At 47.7% G+C, this 17,650-nt stretch overlaps 1 protein-coding gene across 1 annotated transcript in view; it reads right to left on the reverse strand.

The window, feature by feature from the left end:
- Positions 1-17,650, reverse strand: part of LOC138566320 (uncharacterized) — a 514,894-nt gene that overhangs the window by 369,743 nt on the left and 127,501 nt on the right. The window contains exon 2 of the mRNA XM_069643451.1: positions 10,150-10,305. The gene's annotated coding sequence lies outside the window, so the exon portion shown is untranslated. The remainder of the gene's footprint in view (positions 1-10,149; positions 10,306-17,650) is intronic.

Raw genomic sequence — 17,650 nt, forward strand, 5'->3', positions numbered from 1 at the left:
ACCAATACAGAACAAGAGACCTTTTGGAATGGCCATTTTAGGCACTGTCCTGGGCCTAACACGGCAAATGCAGTTTGGACCATAGAAAATAATCAATAAAATGCTATAAAAGTAACTGCAGTAGACGGGGAGGGATGGGGAGGAGGAGGGGGGGGGGGGAGAGATTCTCAATTGGAGGGAAAATTATAAATGGAAATCTTTCCTATCAATTTACTCATTTGGTATCATCACCTGTTATGGAGATCATTCGTTATGACAAATCCCCTCTACCTGTGAGACCCCCAGCACTTTTTTCTGGACCTTTTCCTGGTTCTCCTGAATGAGAACCTTTTTCCCCGCATTCATTCCTTGTGCTCCGACCATTGGAACCCTGTTCAGTGTTTTTACTTAGAGTCATGCTTTCTTCCTTACCTTTCAAAAAGGCATCTGTGTTTCACTTTTACAGCAAACAGCACCTTTTGTGCAGTGTTTCTGGGAGCCCTTTAGGGTCTCCTTTTTACATGCTTTTATTTTCCTTAGGAACTACTGTTCCTAAAAGGTATCCTGTTTAGGGGATACCTTTTATCCTTTCTAGCTTTTCCTTTTGAGATTAGCGCACACGCTTACCTTGTATCCCTTTTATCACTACTTATGTAACATTTCTGTTACAGTGACAGGCATACACTTATGGCTGGTGGCAGTGGACGTGTTCTATCAACCTTTGTAGAATCTATACTTGCAGGCCGTCTCGCCACAACTGCGGCTGTGCACAGAAGAGGTATCAATGACATAAAATGGTGGCTTTCTTTTAACACAATTTCTTGTATGCTTGCCCTTTTTTGGTGGTCCTCCTGCCATTTGGAGTGGGGAGGTCTGGTTATGAGTTTTGCCCTCGGCCAGAACACTGTCCTCACATGGCGTTGGCGGGCTACAGTTAGCAAAGGAGGATCCCGAAACTCTGCTATCCTTTGTCTTCTAGTGTGCCTGAGAAAAACCTGTCCACACAGTGGGGCTGGCAGTCCTGATTAGACAGCCACCCACCCCTTTCTGTAAACCGCAGGGATAGTTTGCAGAGGTTGAGTGTGAATTCCTGATAAAAGGCGAGGATCGTGAGGCAGAAGACAAGATCACCACTGGTACAGAAGAACAGAAAGAAAGATGGCCAGAGACACCTGCCCCTTCCAGCAACTGCAAAGAGCACTGCTGTCGAACCCAGTTTTCTAATCGACATAGGAGCTCTGAGCTCTGAAGAGGACGACTCCTTCACTTTGGTTGGTGGGATCAATCGGCCATAGGACGACCTGCAAGACGAGCCACCTTACGACGTGCTGCAACCTTACTGGGCTGCAAGCCGCCAATACCCTGGGACCTCCGATCATATTGCAGTGCATCATCTTCCCGTGAATGAATCCTCCCAGACCTTTGGTGGACTCCTGTTGAGCCTCCAAAGGCAAGATCCCCCCCCCTCCTCAACGTCCCCTCACCAGAGGGCAGGATTTAAAATAATAATAAATCGGGGTGGATTGATCGGACGGTAAACGTTCCTCGGAGTCGGTGAAAAGGCGCCAAAACTGCAGACCAACGTTGGAGAACAAAGAATCCTTTGCTCAGAGTCCCTTCTCGACTACAGCTGAGACATCCCTTCTAGAGTCCCTCCTTTCATCACCACAACCAAGGAGCAGGAAGACCAGGTCCACTGATGCGGCACCATGAAAGAATACAGGTGCATCTGCTTCACAACTCCTAAGGTACTGTGCCACTCATAGTAGCACATAACTGGAGTCATTCTGTCGTTCCTTTGCCGCTGGAGTGCTGATTCTGGTGTTTTGGGTGTTCGTCTGTACCATTCTCCCATACCTAATGGTTGCGCGCCCATTGGAAGCCTTTCCCAAGGCCCATGTAACCTTTTTGACCAACTAATTTACTTGTTGTTGAAGAATCCCCTGGAACTGTGCCTTATCTGCTTTACCTCCAATCTGACTTTGAAGAACTCATACCTGGATAGGGATGGCTGATAACCCCTTAAGGCCTCTGAAAACGAATACAATCCTTTAAAAGTACTGACCCGATATTGTTGGCGTTGCTTAACCTTTTTATTCCTACAACAGAACATTATCTCAGTTGATAGAACAAGCGATTTTACTCACCTTTGAGCTGTGGTCAATTACATGTATAATTCTTAACTTATGATTTACTCACCTGAAGTATTGCTTTGATTTTATATTGTGTTACTTAGCTTGAAATAGTACTTTCCTCAGATTTTACTTTAACCTTGTTTATATGAAATGTGCAACTATTTTACTATTAATACAAGTGTGTAAGTTTCTTTGGGCCTATGTATTTAGCGACTTCACTATTTACCTACAGCTAACATCTCCCTCCTAAGATTAGCGTGGCTGCTATGCCATACTACCAGAACCTTGAGTAGTGCAGACTTCTACTAGAGGTTGGCGCCTGTATACCAAGGGATAGTCTTACCACAGGTAGACTTTAGGAAAACTCCCCTAACATCACCCGGTTACTAAATAAAGCATTTGTTGATTGAGGTCATTGTCTCATTGCTGCAAAACACGTTTCTTCATATGCTCAAGAGCTTCCAGAGCAAAATAGCTGAAAAACAACTCGCCCCCTTGTTCTGCTATCCATGCCAATTGCAATCCCTGTACCATTATTTTCTTATGTGCAAGCCGCCGTGGTAAGAAGGCAGCAAAAAGAAACTTCAACCATGTCGTTTTACTTCCATGTAATACAAAACTGACAATTGGTGGACACAATCAGCAAATGACAAGTGACGATACCACCTCCTTGCACTAAGTTACCCAGTTCTACTAATCCAGCGACCAAATTGTGTTTAAAAACATTTCCCTATCAATAAAGAAAGTTGTCGGGAGATTATTTCCACATCCACATGCAATGAATAGTCCGCCATCTAGTAATCAGTCCACAGTATTACAAGCGGTTTACTGCAGAGTAAGAGAAGGTGGTCAACAAGGATGTTCCCGCCTACGATCCCTATGCTACATGTATTTGATATCCACAATGCTCTGCCGAGTCAACACATTTGTCTTTGCCCGCATGTAATCTGTAAGTAAGGTGACATGCCATGGAGATGAAAGTAAGAACTGTACCTCACTGTTGTATCAAAACGCTATAAACCTACTTTAGAAGACTTTTATACATACAAAGCAAGGTGCTCACAAATATTGCTATTTATAACTCTCAAGGGGCGCTTGAGTGGGTACATGAGATTCTAAACAGATATTTGCTCCAGAAAGACACTTACTGGTAGGCAAGAGTTGTCTTCCGGGCCTCGTCAATATGTTTAACTTTGCTTGCTAGGCATGGATTTGCTAGCAGTGTTTTGGTTCCTGGTATGGAGTCAGTACAGTTGTAAACTAACTTTATACAGCAGCCTTTTCCGACCCACCTGTGAATCTGCTCTGCTTTGTGCATCTATGAAATGTTGCTTGGTGAAGGTTCAAATTGTACCAAACATCGCAGGTTTAGCCACCAAAGCTGGTTTTAGGCGAGTCGTCGGGGGAGTGGGCAATTGTTTATGTGCAAGGCTAACACTCTTGAATGCAGAATGCAATTCATCAGGCTATGTTTTACTTATGGACTCCCTTCTTATCCGATCGCAAATGGCATGAAAAACGGACTTGTTCTAAACATTTCTTTTAGTTACATCCATATAGCACAAGACTGCTCTTTAAACTTCTAGAGTGAATGTTATCTAATTTATTCTCATCTCAGAACAGGTTATCATGCCATGTTCTTTCTGGAGAGGAGCGCCTGCTACCTTTTTTGAAATATTTGCAAGGAACTTGGGGTTGGTCACCCCGAGTTACCTGGGGGCAACCAGAAGTGGACTCCGTGCTCACTGTGCTTAGAGAGGCAAAGCTTCACCTCACTGATGAGGCCAAACAAGGCTGAAACACGTGTATGGGGTTGCTTTTGGTACTGTTCAGAGAGGAATTGCCATAGCATTTCGGTGCTGGACTGCCCATGTGGGCGGGACAAAGACTGACATGCAAATGGATATTTCCCCATCTGTGAAAGGTACAGGGAGCAAAAAGTGTGTGCTGCAAACTCATCTCAGAACAGGTTATCATGCCATGTTGTTTCTGGAGAGGAACGCCTGCTACCTTTTTTGAAATAATTTCTTCTTTAGTCTATAAATATTGGACCAAAAGTGGGCATCTTAACGGATTAGTTTACATGAAATGTAATGATGATCTTTGAGGAACGAACTCCTAGTTTGTCTTAGTACATAGCCACCAAAGGGTCACCTGCCAACAGTGTTTGTAGTTCAATAACCGTTTGGATTGAATTGACTGAACACGGCACATTATTAGTGAGATGTTTAAGTCAACTTCTGTTTAGTGGTTCAAAAGGTGGTAACATAGTTCTGGCCATTGAACTGTGTTGGGATTTGAGTCCGATGCCAGGTTTGAGACTGGTGGATGTATCCTTTAAACCGCTTCCATAAAGGTTTTGAATACTAGAACTTTCAACCATGAAATCTTGCACTGTGCAGTATACGTTAATGCATTTTACACAGAAAAGTATGTTAGCACTTCAGTCACAGTGGATTGCACCGGACCGATTGCTGCGCCTTTTTAATTGCACGAAAATTACAAATCCTCCACATTTTAAAGTAACATGTGTGTGACTGCATTGCACACTTATCTGATGTAAATAAATGTGTCTTTGAAGTAGTTGAAAATGGGCAAACTCTTACTTAAGGAGAGATTTCCAAATGTAGTATTTGTAGATTATGGTGTGTGTGTGATCTTTGGGTATAGCAGTGTTAAATTGGAAACTGGAATCAATTTGATTTGTGTATCCACCACTATATGTATCATATGAGGATACCGTTAGGAATCATTTGCAATACTCTGGCCTGGTGGACAGGTGTATAGAAGGCCAACCTAGTATTGTGACAGGGACAACTCTGGAAGCTGAAGACAAACCACTTCAAGGTAGGTGGACGAGTGGTCTAGGCCAAGTCTCAAGAGGTGGTGAGTTTGTAAGGGTTCCACAATGAGCACACACAGTGAAACAGTCAAGGAACACACTTAGACAATCAGGTATACAAATACTTCATTACTTATGGCCATATAACAGTGAAAAGTGACTACTAAAAGTTAATACTATAAAACACCAATTACAAAAATATATACACAATCACTGGAGAAGGGCAAAATACACCTCAAACCCCTGAAAAGGAAGGTACAAATTAGTAGAAGTATTACAGGTACAGAGAGATACAATTCTAGCTTCAGAAGTCCATTCCTAAGATGTATGGGGCCGTGTGCCCAGAAATGTCAAAGTCCCATACAGTTTTGTGAAGCTGGGAAAAACAAATCAAGATAGGTTCTCTGGGGTCCAATTAACAATTCCAAGTGTTAGGGGACAAGTTACTGTAACATAACAAGACTCCAACTTTTTTACTGCTTGCATAAACAATGGCAAGGCCAAACTATTTCAAAAGTTTATAAAAGTTATCAGAACCTTAAGAGGGAGTTAGGGGTTCGGGTCAGTATCGCTTCAACTCATCCCCATACTCCAATTCTTCATAGGGCTTGGCAGGTCTGCTGAAGAGGGTACAAGGTCGCTTTTCCCACCGTCCGCTTCAGCCCTTGATCCCCACGGACTGCAGGTACGAGCACTTCTGCGGTCGGCGACTAATGCTGGTGCAAGGTCTTCAAGTTGAAAAACGCAGGGCCACTCAGGACAGGACTGGACGCAGGTAAGCAGTTTCCGATGACGACCACTGAGGCACGGCGACGCAAAGGGACTCGCTTGCTGTGGTCAGACTTCGCCTATCTCGGGTCCCCTTGATGCTATGACCACATTTTACAGAGATGAGTCTTCTAGGAAAGCCAGTGTAGTGAAGCTTAAAAAACTTGACTGCACTTCAAAACGAGCAGGTAAGATACAAAAATAAAAGCAAAAAGTCTAGGGGTCTGTAGAAATGGAAGGAAAGCTCCTGTACAGAGAAATCTTTCCTAACAGATACCACACATGTGGGAGCAATCAAGATGAGTCATGCTCTTGTGTAAATTCTTATCCACTAAAGAGCTGAATTAATGAATAAGTAAACTTTATTGCAACTTGTATCATAAATCACAAACACAAAGTCTTATTTTAATAACACACAGGGTAATAAAAAAAAAAAAGTTCTTTAACTTCCCAAGCATTGTGCAAAGACCTTCCTAGGCACAGAGGTATCTCAGACCTTCTCTTTCGTATATATATATATATTTTTTTTAAATAGGTCTGAACTGAAAAGATTTATTGCATTTTCAAACCAAAACAGATGAATTACCCAGACCCCAGATCAACATGGGCCCCACCTCTCTCCAGTTCCAGCTTGGCTCATACATAATCCATACAAAAAGTGTTTCTCCCAACTACAGTTCAACGTAGACATATGGTGCCATTTCATCTCACAAATCTTTTCCTAGTACTCGCTACTGACCCGACTATTGAATGCCATCGTTATACACAGTCAAGGTGGCAGATCATGCGGGAAGTTTTGTAGATCATTAATGAGAGTATTCCAGGCCATGCCCAGATTTCCTTTGCTGCTCCCAAACTCTTGCGTGCTATGCTTCTCCACTGCCCCCCTCATTTCCCCATCTGTGTACGTTCGACAACCAGTGTGCCAGCAAGGGGCCTTTTTGGGTATTTCCAGGTAATTGCTATTCTCCGCCTCGCTAACAAGAATCATATTCTCTTCCTGTGACCACCCCTCCCCCTTATTTCCTCCTGGAAAGTTCCCTAGTAAACAAACCTTGAAGGGAACAGACCAGATGGCCACCCAATAGATCATGCATCCTAGTGGTCACATTGTGCCAAAAGACATGTATGATTGGACAAGCCCATACCATGGGCCAGTAACCTACTGAATCGAGTCTTGGGGCATTGCTGTGAGTTTCCGGGGTGGATCATGCGCAGTTTCTGGAAGTTGTATATAGCGGTGCAAGATGTTAAACTGGATTAATTTGAACCAGGTGTTTCTGGACACTTTACAAACCTGTAGACAATTTTATACCCATTCGACTCCTCAAACGTCTTTTCCGCGTTCCCGTTCCCATTTGTCTTAGACCGCTAGTTGATTTTGGTCTCTACTGTCCTGTAATGCAGAGTATAACCTTGATATGGCAGGTCTCTCCTTACCTATGGTAAGTATAATGTGAAGGATCCGTGTGATTGGGGGCTCTTCTGATTATAGTGCTCCACTTGGATGCCAAGGCCTTTGTTAACCTTGCGCAATTCAGGATTTTCCATTGGGCATCTGGAATTTCTCGGCCCAATCCGTGAATTGTAATATTTTCCCCCCCTAAAAGAGATCTCCAGTCATGTGACACCCCACTGATATCCATTTAGCATCATCGATATCTTTTATGATCGCTTTTATGATCGCTGCCACCCTAGTGGCCGCCTGGGTGAATCTGGAATGTAGCTTGATGCGCAACCTGTTGCGCACCTGCTGACCACCCTACTTAACCAGGCTGTCTGTACCTGTGGTCTCTCTCCAATGTAGTTACAACCATATGTGATGCCCGCTTTACCCATTAATTTTAAGTCCTCCCATCTGGTAGCGTGCTGTAAGTGCGATGCTAGAAAATATAACTCGAAATCAGGGAGGGCTTGTCCTTCTTGGTACGCCCTACGTGCTGTCCTGCGTCATCCCCCAGCCCACAATAAATTTGCTATTTTGTTTTCTAGTATCCTGAAGAAGGGGACCCTAATCATATGCAGTATATTGGCAAACAGATACAGCAGCCTGGGAAGTATCACCATCTTGCAAATTTTTATCTTGCCCACTAGCGACAGGCTTTATTTTCCAGAAGCTCATCTGATCGTCTATGCTCAAGTGTCCTGGCCATGTTGTACTGGAATGCGTCCGCCACAGAGTGGTGGATCGGGATGCGTTGATAACAAAGGAATTCATTTCCCACCTAATTGCCACCTCCAGCAGAGCCTTTATCCCCTTGCTCTACGTGAGCCCAGTGATTTCTCCATGATACTCTGAAACCCTGTGAAACCCCCCCAAAGTGTTCCAGAACCTCCAGCATACAAGGAATGTGTAATTTGGGATTATGCACGTAGAGAAAAAGCATCATCCGCATACAGGGAGATTACATGTGTGCGGTCGTCTACCACTATCCCTGCATCGCAGATCAGCATCCTGAAAATATGTGCAAGGGGTGGGAGGGCTAGAGCAAATCGAATGGAGACCTTGTTGCCAGTCTTCACCCGCGCCAGTGGTGCCTGGTGCAATTTAAGCCATCTCAACATGTTAGGGCTCAGCCCATTCTCCTCTAGAACGCGAAAAAGCCAATCCCACTCAGTCAGGCTTTGACAGCATACAGAGAAACCATTCCTCTTTCATATGCATAACACAACTACATCATATTACACAAGAGACTTCATTTGTATTCATTCTAACTCTTATTGCCATCAAGAAAACGTGCAACATGCCACACACAACTGCTCTGTCTAGGATAGGTAAAGCCATACTAATCACTACTGCGTATAGTTATAGCTTCAGTAAGACGTCCAGCGCATTTACCCTTACTCATGCATATTAACTACAGAACAATACGAAATGCATCTCAGTATCTCCCATATTTGGGAGAAGTGGACATACGTTAGGCTCCTCGTTCAGATTGTACACAAGCAAATTTGTTCACAATAGGAAGCATGCCCAGTCTGAAATTGGTAAACCAGATATCCATTACATGCATTATTTTTATGATGCAAGGCTTTATTTGACTGAATGAGTTGATGATAAATTATGCAACATTGAATGTACTGTACCATTCGTTCTTTTCTTTGATTTCCAAATAGTTATCTCTCATCAGTAATTGTATTTTATCTGTCACCATTCACTATTAAAGTCGGAGATGTCAAAAGAGAAGAGCCTCCCATTGCCTAAACTCTGGAAGCATAACCAATCCTTGGAATTGTTGATGCAAATGCCATGCCAGATCACCACAAAGGATGGCATGCGCGTGCTGCAGGTGTGTTACAAGCACTGACACAAGCTCTACAAAATCATTGTGGGGCGTGTGAACCCTTATCAGAGGCTAGCTCAGATTCCAATGGGAGTACTGCTCAATGGAGGGAATCAAACAAATCTGAGAAAGGGGCAGACGAGTTGCCAGATGTGTAGCCTCAATATAGATATGTGAACTATTGCCCTTCAAGTGTAGTTCGTTTTGAGCCAACAGAAGACCTGCACATTTATATTTATAAATTGGCTTATCAATTGTCATGAGGGTATGTTAGGCCAACAGCAGGCAGTGTTCTGCAACCCCTTCTGCATGCCTCGGTCACTGATGTTGTGCAATAAGACATACACATAAGTGAACAGCTGCATTGTGTGGTACAAAGGATTGACTATTTAAATGAATGCGTGAAACGTTACGGAGATTGGTCTAATTCTATATCAGTTTGCAGTCACCAAACGTCTTTATGATAACATCCTGCAATATGGACTTATTAAACAAAACACTAACTCGCACTCTAACCATACCTTAGCCTCGGCTGATGGTACATTGTGTATAGGACTATTTCTGCTAACCCCAACTTACAAACGTTTTAGACGTATTATAACCCTAACTTGAATCAAAACGCTGCTGCAAGCCATACACCTTTGACCCAAATGCATTACAAACCTCATTTAAGGCTTGTCTAATGGTACGTCACACATTGTAGATCTTGTGCTTTGTCCGGTCTATAGGAGTCCAGGAGGAGAATATAGAAAGGGCAAGCTTGCATTTCCAGTAATATTTTTTCGTGTGTCACATTTTCCAAAACACCACATTACACTATCAAGCTCATGGTTACAGTTAATTTCTCTTAGTTCAAGTAGATAAACGAAGTTACTAGTCATGCAGGTCTGCAGGGTTATAAACAAAAATGTCTGAAGTACTACAAGGGGTCAAAGCAACATCAACATTGGGAGGAGAAAATAGATTCCTGCATAATATAAATTTCATGAGTAACCTCGACAAGGACATAACAGAGCAAAGAAAAATAAATTCAGAGACCCCTTAATCTCAAAAACAGCCTTTTAAGATGCAAGTTCAAAAAAAAAAAAGTTAAGTTGTGTGCATTTGGTGCAAAATGAATCTAAAATGATGATGCTCTTACCAAATAAAAAGAACAGCCTTCTCCAAATTTCCTGCTTTTAGAATTCTGCCCCATCCATCGGGATTGGTTTTGCGGCTCTTAAAGCACCCCGCTCCTTAGGGCAGTAAGATGTTCACGTCATGTTGAGCGCCTCCCTTCCAAGTGATGCTTTTTTCACTGAGAGAAAATAAATAAAGAGGGGGTGCAGTAATTCTAGTTTCATTCTTAAACTGGAGAAAGACTAAACATTGTTAGATCAGTCAATACTCCTCACTGACATTTGCATCAAGACGGAACAAGTTACTTACCTGTATCTGTTCTCCAGCATGCGTTTGCCATGGATTCACATGCTCGTGAATACTTCCCGTCGCCAGTAATCCTCAGTAAGAAAAGAAAAGTATTGCTTTAAAAGATTGAATACTGCCTTTCGCCTGATATCCAAACACTGAAGTCCGGGTCATACAGCACCCACCCAATGACGGCCGTCTCCCAGAGTCCTGCCCCTGGCAGGTAGCTTCAGATTGGAAGCATGTGAGGTGCCAGTATGAACCCAGAGGAGCCACAGCGGGGGCAGGGGGAGGGTTTGCATGTGAATCCATGCCAGACCCATGCTGAAGAAAAACCATTACTGGTAAGTAACCTGTTCCTTCTCCAGCATGGGGTCTGGCATGGATTCACATGCTCATGAATAGGATTCTACAGCAGTAACATATAGCCAACCACGGGAGGTGGCAAGGCTCAACAGAAGTATAACACCTACCCCTGGAACCGACTCACCTCAAGCAAACAGGTTGCGCAACACTGCTTGGCCGACTATGGACCCCTCCCTGGAATCCCTGGCGACACAGTAGAATCTCGTGAAGGTGTGCGTCGACCTCCACGAAGCTGCACTGCAAAGGTCCAGCAGGGGAACCCCAACGCTGTCGTACCAATTATGGCTCTGGTGGAGTGGGCAGTCGGCTGGCCTGGAAGGGGTGTGTCGGCCAGATGATGACAGCGCATGGTGCAGCTGGAGAGCCACCTGGATAGGGAGTCCTTGGACATGGCCTTTACCCAGATACACAGGATGTTCACAAAGAGCTGAGAAGTCTTCTGGGAAATCATTCGAGCGGGTCACATAGAACTTAAAAAGGCACTAGCAGGATTCTGGAAGAAGACTAGAAGTACTAAAGGTTTGTTGAGGTGGAACCCAGGCGGAGTGTGGAGCACCACCCGAGTAGGTTGCAACGATAAGAAGGGGCTTTGCAAGCAAGAGCCTGAATTTCCCCGATCACCCTGGCCAAAGTGATCACTACTAAGAACGCAGCCTTCCATGACAGAAACGAGAAGAGCACAATTTAAAGGCTCAAACGGAGATCCAATGAGCTTCATGAAGACAAAATTGAGCACCAAGGCCAGAAAGAATTTCCGATGTTTTGGATGAATGAGGCATGAAAGTAGGCTTCTTTCAGATCGAGAGTTGTCATGAAGTCCCCTTCCTCCACTTGCTGAAACGTGACTATCCTGAACTTTTGAGACTTTGGTTATTTGTTGAGGCGTCGTAAGTCCAGGATTGGGTCCCTTCCAAGTCAGGTCAGGTCTGCTTGGTTATTTGCAGCTTTCCTTGCAGGCACCGAAGGTGCTGCAAGCCTCCACCAAAGCCCTGGGAATGACCTCTGTATGATTGCTGCACCGAACAGCAGAAAGGCTGATCGTAGGAAATGGATGTGTATCCCTTTGAAGATTCTTCAAATGTACTCCTGGAGGACCGAAAGGAAGAAGAGCAGCGCTGTTGCAGGGTTCCTAGGGAGTTTGCCGCCTCTGTGTCCGTTTTCATGGCCTGCAGTGTTTCATCCACTGCCTTTCGAATAGATCATCGCTGTTGAAAGGCATATCCACTACCTTGGCCTGCAAGTCGGACTTAAAATTGGAAAGCCTTCAGCCAACCTTGACGCCCGAGCGCGACTAATCTGCGACATCCATAGCTACAGAGATGGCATGATCAGAGGCCACATCCCCTGCTTGAAATAGTGCCAGAGCTTCCGTCATCTTGTCACCTAGCAAGAATTCCAAGAGTGGGCTTAGTTTAAAACACCACTCCCCATCATACAGGGCCTGGGTGGCTACAGCATTGGCAGCCTTGATGGGCGACGCTGCAGTATATATGAAGTGCTTCCCTGACACATCTAGCTTCTTCCCTTCTTGGTCCGGTTGCCGAAACCACTGAATCGGGGGATGGCTGCGAGCTGAGACATTTGGGGGCTGAGTCCAGCACCCTGTATTTTTTCCTCTAGCCAGTCTCGCTTCGCGGGTGCAGAGCTTGGGGACTCCATTAAGGCCAGGCCCTCTTCTCATACATCGTCCAGCAATGGGACAGATAACAGTCTTCCTTGTTGACGCCGTCTCTGGTAGAAGAAACCTTCCTTCCACTTCTCCTCGGTACCCAATTAAATAGGGCAGATGTCCTTGCCATCAAGCAATGACCTGGCTTCATCTGGAGATGAAGATCTGGGGGCATCATCCGTACCTACTAGCACCCCATGTATTTGTTTGTTGCTGTGTGCAGTGCATCACCTGGCAATGTTGGGACGGTGGTGGCCTTGGGTTAGCCGAGCGATGCATGTGTGGAGACTTTGTGGACAGGGAAACCTCATCCATTTCTCTCTCCCTCAGCAGCTCATGTATTTTATACCTGGAAACACTATTGATAATTTCCTCTCTTCCAAATCTTGACTGGCACTGGGATGAGTTTGGTTACTCCCTTGGTAGCTTTTATTATCTTTACACCAGTCACTTGTACTGGGACGAGTGGGATTGGTCCCTTGGTAATCTTCACTCATTTCGTGCCACTTCCCCCACCCCGCTGTTCCCGTTACCTCCGTCATCCAAGATAGGTGTCACTGCTCTTCCCACAGGGTCAGGTTTGCCTAACTGACACGGCCCGAGTGAACTTCCTCTTCTTCCTAACGCGGCTATGCAGAGTCGTTCCACGTTCAGTGTCTGCATCGTTCACTGACCTCGGTCCACGCTGCCTGGGTCACTCCACCACCTCCAGGCCTTCCTCAGATGTTAAGCTCGGCTTGAGCTTAACAAATACTTTCTGACCAGGCTGCCCGCTGCATAACAGGCAGCTTTGTGTTCACCGACTGCTTCCTCGGCCTTGAATCAAATCCCCCATAAGCTCACAATCCTTTGCCTCTTTCCATGGTGTACTCATGCTTGGCAGCCAACCAGGGATTATTATTCATGGTTCTCCCATTCTTTTTCATAGTACGAGTTTTGGTGAAGGTTGATCACTGATAACATTACCGTACCAAATAGTTACTGGTTTGGACGGAAGGTATTCATTCTTTGAGGTCATAGTTTCCACCCCCCAAGAGGTTATAGGGAACTCGTGGATGAAACAGTTACTGTCCCTAAGAGGGGAGTCTCTCCCTGTGGGGTCCTGCTGTGGGATCCTGCTGATCGCCAACCCTCGGTGGATTGTTGCGTAGCAGGCTCACCTCCTTAGCCTCACAGGGAAGGACTCCCCTCTGGGGACAAGTGATGAAATCCTGTGAAACGTCACAATACTTAAAATGGCTGGGGTTTGTGGTGCAAGCTCTTGAATGCATTTTTTTTGTTGGCTTCCTCTCTGCCCTTTCAGTTCGGCGATTGTCTTGTTAGAGTACACATCTTTATAGAATTCTTGCAAAATGCCATCCAAGTGTCATTTGAATCTGGAAGTACCAGTGCTGACCGGAAAGGGAAGAGGAAAGGTCCAGGCCCCCTCCACATTCCAGTCACGGCAGGTCTTCTTTTCTAGCAAAAGTGAGGTAGCTGGCTATCCACTAATGGGCAGCCTCTACTTATTGAACAGTATTATTGGAGTCTGATCCGACAGTCGGAAAGAGCATCAAACATGCGATAAGGAGCCACTCTGCTACAGTGTGGGACAAACAGGGAGCCCAGTTGCCCACACAATTTCGTCTTTTGGGAGTGTTGGTTTGGAGTCCAAGGGGGTTGAATACTTACATGTCCTAGTCCCTATTAAAAAGCATTAGTAGAGGCCACCAAGGGGTGCACAGGCAATGGCTGCCCGATTCCAGAGCTCCCGCCGAAGCCAGGTCGCAACGGGGATTGAGCCCCCCCCCTGCAACACCCTCCCCCCCCCCAAGGAGAACAAAAGAGCCCGAGCGGGCAGTGAACTGCCTGGGCTCCCCCTGAGAGAAACAGTGACGTTCGGGGACCCCCGAGAGACGGAGAACCGGAACCGTGGCCTCACCAGCGAAGACACCACGGGAGACCTGAGCAGCTGCGGGGCTGGAGGAGGAGCCGAGGCCCGCCGAACCTGGACGACTGCGCGGGAGGGACCGCCCCCCCCCCGTCGCGACTGGTACCCAGCCCCCAAGTGAGTGGACCACAGAGCAGGGACACCGACCCCCCCCCCCCGCGGACCGGGCCCACAACTCCCGATCGAGGAGGTGGCCTCCCTACACTTCATCCGCGCGGCCGGAGAGGGGCGCCGGAGACCATGCCCGGATAGGAGGAAGGCATATTCCCCCGGACCAGGCCCCGGATAAGAAGGGGTGGCGGTGCCGGTAAACCCCCCCCCTCCCCTCCGCCACCGCGCCTGCCAGCCCCGAGAGGCAACCAGCATTTCGGCACTGGGCTCAAGACCGCACCGCTGCACGCCCACAGGAGAGGCGCCACCCTTCCCCTCTTCCTTCGCCGGGGCCCAGGTCCCGACCCTGCCATCAGAGGAGGAGGAACAGACAGCAGGAGAGTGGGCTCGGACGGGCCCCCGCCAATATCATAAACAGGACGGGACCACGGACCACCCCCCCCACCCCGCGGCGAACAAAGCAACCTCCCCTCCCCAGAGTGCACTGGGTGCGAGGCCCCCGCCAGAAGCCGGCGGGGCGTGGGCCCGCCCGGTAGCGAACCCCCAAGAGCCGCGAAGGACCACTGGAGCGAGAGGGGGGTGGTCCCAGTTTGCCCCCCCTCCTCCCGAGGGTGCCTGCACCAACACAGCACCGGCCGACCTACGAGGTGATCCCGTGGCCCCCACAGAACCAAGGCATACCCTACGGCGAGCCCGGGGGGTAATCAGATGAACTGGCTAAAGAATCTACAAAAATATCGTTACCAAGTGGCAGGCCCCCACGATAACAGCCCGTCCCACGACAGAGAAATGGCCCATTTGGAAGCCTTGGCACCCTCAACGGCGGCAATAGAGAAGGGCTTCGCCTCAATTCTACAAGAGATAAGGGACATGCGCTCCGACATTACCCAGAAATTCGAAAAAAATGGATCAACGGGTTGACAAAGTCGAGGACAGGCTCCTTCAGATTGAAACCAACAATCGTCATCAGCAACCCTACAGGTAGAGACAAATATGAGGCTATCTGCTCTTGAGAAGAGGGGAGGAGAGGTCGAGACAAATGGACGATTTTGAAAACGGAACGAAACAACCTTAGATTTTTCGGGGTCCCCGAGGGAGAGACGGAGAGAGGGGTCACTCGAGTGGTGCGAGACATTATTGCCCTTCTCTTTGAGGAAGAGAGGACTACTGAACTCACTTTTGATCGGGTGCACAGAGCAGGACGACGGGCAGTGGGACCCCGGTCGATTCCAGTCCGGTTCCACTACTACTCGGAAAAGACAGGTGCTGGAGGCTGCCAGGAAAGCTCAGGTGATTACATACAAGAATTCCCAGGTCTCCATTTCTCAGGACCTCTCCGCATATGCACTGGCCAAACGTAGGATGTGCCGCCCCCTCACTTATCTGCTGAAAGAGAAGGGGGGTACGATACAGATGGGGCTACCCCTTCTCCCTAGCCTTCAAATACCTGCGCCAGCGGACGATGTTGATCACAGAGGAGGACATCAAGGGAGCCATCCAGGACCATGTGCCGGAACCGACCCCCCGAAGGGGACCAACTGGGCCGGTTCAGGGCGGAGCAAACGGCCCGGACCCGTCGGGTGGAAGAAGGAAGACTAGCGCAAGGAAATTTAGAAAAAATGAGCACGGCTTCTCCGGCGAAGGAAGGAGAGTGGAACAACTCTGAGGGATGAGCACCTAGGGGACCCAACCAGCAAAGGTGCGAGAATGAGGAACACGGAGACGACCGGAGTGACTTGACCACTTGCAGGTCGGAATCTGAAGGAGGTTAAGCCGAAACTAGAGTCCCCTTGAAAAGCAAGTACAGCGGGGGCGACCGAGGGGACGAAGCTGGGGGGCTCACAAAAACGAGCTTAGCAATGAACACCTGGCCGGGGAGGGCAGGCTGGTGGTCCAGCCAAAATGCCAGAAATGGCGGAACTAACTGGATGCCGGGAGGGGAGGGGGGGGGGGGCACACAAATGAGTTGGGGTTTGTTTTGGAGGCGGTTTGGGGGGCAGTTGGGGCAACGTTTTAAAAGTGTCCAAACAGTGAGACAATGGGAGCGAGAAGGGAGTAACGATGCGATGCTGTTGACCAATAGAGAGGGAAACAGATTATGGCCGATGGCCAGCCGGCCCTGGGTGTGGGTACCCTGAATGTGCGGGGGCTGAACACCCCCACGAAGAGGTCCCTGATTTTTAGGGAATTCAGGAGGGTGAAACTAGACATGCTTTTCTTGCAAGAGACACACTGGGCAGGGGGAAGGGGGGGGGGGGGGGGGGAGATCCTAAAATGCGAGGGGGGGGCGCGAAATCGAAGAGGTCTTCCACGCATCCCATTAGGTAAAGAAAAGAGGGGTGGCCATACTGGTAGCAAGGGACGTAGGCTTCGAGAAAGAGGCCATCCTGAAAAACCCTGAGGGCCGATACCTGTTTGTACGGGGGTCCCCCCCCCCCCCCCGATACCTGTTTGTACGGGGGTCCCCCCCCCCCCCCCCCCCCCCCCCCCCCAAACCCTGGCAGTAGTGTATGGCCCGAACGAAGGACAGGCCCAATTCTGGGAAGAAGTAAGGGACAGGCTCAAACTGTTTGACTGTTTGTGCAAGGCCCGTTGGTGGTGGAGGGGGGGGGGGTGATTACAATATGGTTCTAGACCCAACCAAAGACAGAAAGCGGGTAGGCCCCCAAAACCTCAGACCCGCAGATGAAGCCATGGCCCGAAACTTGCATAGGGTCAATGAGGATCTGGGCCTGGTGGATACAATCCCGGCCAAGAACTGATGTCCCCTCCTTTACTTACTACTCGACCATCCACAACTCATTTTCTAGGATAGATTACATCTTTGTGTACGAGATCCTCCGTCCATATGTCGCATGCTACAGGATAGACCCTGTCCCTTGGTCAGACCACGACATGGTCCGAGTTACCTTAGCGGTGGGTTGGTGTAGAGAACCCAGAGGACGCTGGAAATGTAATGATGCCCTATTAAGAGACGAGGTTCATGCCCAGGATGTCCTGGAAGCCATAACAGAGTTCTTTGAGCTTAATGATAACGGGGAGGTGGACACGCACACGCTTTGGGACGCCTTCAAGGCAACCTTACGAGGAGTCCTCAAATATAGGGGCCTCGGAAGAAAAGGGAGAGAGGCCCAGGAGAAAGCCCTGCGAGAAAAAATA

The sequence above is a fragment of the Ambystoma mexicanum genome, chromosome 2p, assembly GCF_040938575.1.
Source record: "Ambystoma mexicanum isolate Mex_15411 chromosome 2p, UKY_AmexF1_1, whole genome shotgun sequence".
NCBI classification, from domain to species: domain Eukaryota; kingdom Metazoa; phylum Chordata; class Amphibia; order Caudata; family Ambystomatidae; genus Ambystoma; species Ambystoma mexicanum.